The sequence below is a fragment of the Solanum dulcamara genome, chromosome 6 (assembly GCF_947179165.1).
Source record: "Solanum dulcamara chromosome 6, daSolDulc1.2, whole genome shotgun sequence".
In the NCBI taxonomy this organism is placed as follows: Eukaryota; Viridiplantae; Streptophyta; class Magnoliopsida; order Solanales; family Solanaceae; genus Solanum; species Solanum dulcamara.
In genome coordinates, this window is record NC_077242.1 from 19,619,665 (window position 1) to 19,625,487 (window position 5,823).

Consider the following 5,823-nt stretch of genomic DNA (forward strand, 5'->3'; position numbering starts at 1 on the left):
GAAGAATACATACCATAACTTACTAGTGTTGAAAAAATCTTTTGGGGGATGTTGGGGTCGACCAAGGGGTGAAAAATGAGAAAAGAAACGTAAAATAACTTTTTTATAAAATCTAAAAAATTTGATATACACCTGATATACATGATATACAGGTGATATGCATGATATACAGGTGATATACATGGTATATAAACCCTTTTACAATCTGTAAAATGATCCATGGTTTTTGGGTCAGTTCCATGAGACTTAGTTAAGAATTTCAACTATTTAAACCCATTCCACGAGTGAACTCTACGGGTCGTACCTTGACCTACGACCCATAGGTCTGGTCTGTAGCTACTGATCTTGAAAACTCTAATATGGCAGTTTCTGGTAAAACTGTCATAACTTTTTTCTATGAACTACAAATGAGGCAAATTGGTGGCGTTGAAAACATGACTCATAGATGTTTGATTTGATAGGTCATATGCCACCTAATTCAATATGTGGTGAGAGATATGATTGTTTGAAATTGACTCTTACTTTTTCTTATGCTAAAATTTAATCGGTAGAGGATCATTGAACTCGACTAAGTATTAGAGGTCTCTTATGACCCTAATTCACATCAAATACATTTTAAATACTTAGAAATTGATTCTAACACATATATACAATTCAACTTATCGGGTTCAAGCCTATATGCATATAAATAATAGTTCAGGCCTTAGCTTATAATTTTTTTTTGGAGTGTTACAGAACATAACCGAAAAGTTTCAATAACGGAGATTTACACATGTTTCTAACATATTATTGCTTTTTGGAGTGTTACAGAACATAACCGAAAAGTTTCAATAACGGAAATTTACACATGTTTCTGACATATTATTGATGTATCAGACACATTATTGGTGTTATGACATATTATTGAGTTGAGATTATATGTGTATAGTTTTTAACAGTGTATCTGATAAAATATACGCATATATCTCTTAATTAGACACACTCCTTAATTAATCATTTTCAATTATATCCCTTAATTAGACACACTCATTAATTAATGCTTTCAGTTTATTCCCCAATTAGACACACTAATAGATATGAATTTGTTTTACATATATCTAAAAGAGGTAAACGCATGCCTCCGAGACCCAAAATATGATAAGGAGCGTAATATTGCAAACTAGCATGAATTTAAGTAATTAGATCCTAAAGTAGTGAGATTTGTATAAGTTACCTTTAAATTTTCCCTCAAATTCAGAATAAGAATCAGATTGGTGGAAGAGAGCAACTAATTGGTTTTTGGATGGCGTAAGATCAAATAATTAAGGGTAAAGGGTATGATTTACTCCTCAACTTAGTGATTTAGAATTGATATACTTCTTGTTATAAAAGTGGCTCGCATATACTGTTACCGTTACAAATGGCTCACATATGCCGTTATAAAATTGCTCACATATACCTTTTTCATCTAATGAAAGTAAAAAAATTATTTTTAAATTATGTTTTTATTTTTAAAAAATCTATGTATGGGTGATCTTGGGCGTATTTGTATATTTTGCCAGCATGTGCCTTATGTTTTAAGAGCATTTTTTATTCTACATGTTATATTTTGATTGCTATCGTGATGAGTGTGCACTAAGATGTGTGATTAGCTAATGCAGAAAACTTGGAGGGAAATTGAGCACTTGGGAGCGAGAGCATAGGAGGAAATCATGGACCCAACTCAAAGGAGCACGTGAAAAGAAACACGAAAGAAAACTAGACTGAGGCGCAATATTGGCATGTTGCTCAAGCTTAAAACTGATTATGCTACCATTCAGGCGCAGTATTGGCGCGTCATGCCAGCTTTCAAACTACTGAAGTTTCACAATGGCACAACGCTAGCGCGGAAACTGGGTTGGGGCGCAGTGCTGGTGTGTTGTCCTAGACCTAAAACTACTGATGCCACCATTCAAGTACAATACTAGCGCGTCACGCCAATGTTCAAACTACTGAAGCTCCACAATGGTGCAACGCTGGCGTGCTACAACAACATCCAAACTACTGAAGCCTAGTGTTGGCACACTGATGGTGCGCCTCCCCATCGATGCCACAATTATTATTTTTTAGATTTTAAGTATTCTGAATCAAGCAAAGAAAATGGGTTATTTTTCCAAGTCTTATAAATAGAATCCTAAGCCTCTTTTGTAGGGTTACGTCTTATTTTTGAAATGCAAGAGTAAAGAATTGGAATTCACCCTAGGTTTCTTTTATTCTTCTTTTTCTTGGACATTGAATTGCATGAAAATGATTTACTTTGTAGTTTTGATTAACATGAGTGGCTAAGAACTCTTGTTCTAGGGTTGCGACTATGAATGATTGTTGAACATTAATTTTATGGATGAACCTGGTTATCACTGAATTACTCTTGTATTCTTGAATTACTATTTTGATGCTTACCTACCATTAGAATAAATACAGTGTCTACTCTTGAACTCGAGAGGAGAATTTAGAGATAAAACGTAGAATACAATGAGAATGATTTTTTCTTGCATATCACTTTAGTGAATTTGTATCTAGAATAGGGATATACCTAGAACCTTGCTTGATTATGAAACAAGATAAAAACTAAATACTCAACAGTTGAGTCAATCTATCTCTGCTCAGCGATGTAGTTACACTATCAAGTGGGGTAGAGGTTGGGAGATCATGACCATAATATCAACCTTGTAAATCAGTAATTTGATAACCATCTGAAATTCCTCAAAGAGATATAAAGTATGAATTTTGTATACCCTGCAGTCCTAGAATTTTCCCAAATATCGTGAACATCCAATTCTAAATCGAACGTTCTGAGTTATTCTAATTCTTAATTTCTTACATTATTAGTTTATAAAAAAAAGTCAATGTCACGCTCCGAGAGGGTACCCTAGACGTGACCGGCACTCAGAAACCATTTCTGGCTCCCAAGCGAACCACATAGCCTGATCACACATCCGTTCATTCATTCAGTCAGCGAAAGACTTAAAATAAAGAGAATATTTGGTGGACAATTCCCAAATCAACAATCTAACTCAAGAAAGAAAGGCCATGGGCCAAAAAATCAAACTTCAGTCTTTGTCATTAAAATAGTTGACAAGAATAATTTCAAGGAAATAAAATATTCAATCGACCCATCACTATCTAGTCTATGAAGCCTCTATCACTACTATCGAATTGGTGCCAATGACATGTTCATGGCTACCTCAAATCAAAATGAAAAAGGCTAACTCGATGCAAGAATGACATAAGCAGCATCCTCCGAATGTAGGGGAGGACTCACAACAACACTGAGTGTGAATAGATCCTCAATGGTGCTCCTATTGACGATCTCTTCAACCTGTCTCTGCATCATGAAATGATGCAAGTCCAAATGGACGTCAGTACGTGGAATGTACGAGTATGTAATATGGCAGAATGAAACATACCTCAAGGAAGAATAACGTTGGTTCAAATATCTCAAATCAGAAAGATAAGGGAGACTCAATCAAGGTGTCATAAGTCTAAAGTAAGAATACAATTTTTAGACAAAGACCAATCATATACCATCCAATCCAGTCTAATACGATATAATTCAATTAAATCATTCAATCCCATCCAATCATATATAATCCGATCCAATCCAATCATACGTCGTTAACTCTAAGTCAATCACATATCATCTAATCCAATCTAATCATATACAATCAACTCAGCAATCAACTCAAAGGACTCAACTCAATAAATATGCAAATTAAACTATGCAATGTTTTACAATTCAACTCAATCATCTACAATCATAATCAAGCTAATCATATCAAGCACAATCCATTCAATTAGGAGTTTCTCTAACCGACAACTATCACCATATAAGCGAGTGATAGTACAACAATCCGACGTTGTTGCCACGTCTGTCCATACTTTGCCAGGGTATGAACGATCAACCAATCATGGATCCAATCCAACCAAGTCCTATCATGTCAGGACAATAAAATGGGAAACATCTGACTTTAACGGTTCGATCCCATGGGAAGCATCCGACTTTAACGGTTCAATCCTCTCCTACGTTTGGTGACATAGTTTATTGGTTCGAGTATGGACTATACTCTTACCCAATTCGGTGCTCGATACTCCTCCCAAGACTCAATATGCTCATATCTATCAAGTGAGTAAAATACTCAAAATACTCATTTAGTCTCATTGGACTCTTTCAAACCAACTCATTGGACTCTTCTCAAAACTCAAATTAAATCTGGCCTCATTGGACCTTCTTTCAAATCGACTCATCTCAAATCATTGAACTCTTCTTTAAACTTGATACCATCTCAACTCAATGGAGGTAGAAAATATTATGTGCATTTAAAATATAATTCTAACTCCTCAACTCAAACTCAAATAGATATTTTAATGTAAAAATACTCAACTCATTTATACTCAAAATATTCATGTTCAAAAATAATTAAAAGACTTATCAAACTCAACTCATGCTTAAACTCTTTTTAAATCATAGATGAAAATAATTATTCTTTAAAATCCAAAATAGCATATAAATAGTTTATGCAAAAATGCTCATAATCATTTATTTAAAACTCCTTCTCAAGAGATCATTTATTTTCAAAATGTTCATAAGACTCCAATCAACTCAAATTATGCAAATCACATGTCACATAATCACATTAAACTCCAATCTACTTCATCACACAACATCCTCATCAACATAGCCTCTTCATTCACATCATCGTCAAATGTCATCATTCACATCATCATCAAACATCATCATTCACACCATCGTCAAACATCATCATTCACATCATTATCAAACATTATCATTCACATCACTATCAAACATCATCATTCACACCACTATCAACAAACATCTACTCCACAATCCTTACTTTATCCTATGTGCAATTTATAGAAAACAAAAGGACACTCTCGCTCTACCAATGTCTCATTTCCTTTGTATGCCATTCACATTCATAACTATCCCAATTCTCATATAACTCAAAAGTCAATTTCATCAAACTCAAGTAAAAGAATACCTCATTTCACTATAAAAAATAATATTATTTTTATTATACATAAAAATCATCAATCTCATCCTCAAGATAAATTATGACCAAAAAGAAATCTCATCTTGGGTTCATGTGAATGAGTACATGAATCCATACTCTCAACAAGGTCAACTCAAGAACATCATTAACACATTTTAGAAATATTCTAGGGTTTAGTAAAATTTCAAGAAAACCTTCCTAGAAGGTTCAAATTTTTCACACTCTTCATCAAATACATCTATGGGCATATGGAAGAACTCAATCCATATATTAGGTTAGCCTTACATACCTTGCTTGAAGATCATCTCACCGGAAATCAAGACTTGACTTGAAGATCTTGAATCCTTGAGCTCTTGAGGACAAATCTTGTTGGAGATGTTTGGGAGAGAAGAGAATGGAGATTAGGGTTTTTAGAGAGAGGCTCAAGACTGAAAATTTTGGTCCAAATCGTCCAAGACTAGAGTATATATAATTAGGTAAAAAGTCTAGTTTGCCCTTCCTCAAAATCTGGAAAACTGGGCAAAATTCCTGCTGGCGCTATAGTGGCACGTCGCGCCACTGCAGCGCCAAGCCAAAATAGACTTAAAACCTGCACATCTGATAGTGGCGCGTCGTGCTAAGGATCAAACTACTGAGGCTGTTTTATGGTGCGATAGTGGCGCATCGCGCCCTTATAGCGCCAAGCCTATATTTTCTGGGTTCTAGAAAATAGGCTTAAAAACCCTGCACATCTCCTAGTGGTGCGCCACGCCAGGGACCAAACTAGTGAGGCTTGTTTCTAGTGCGATAGTGG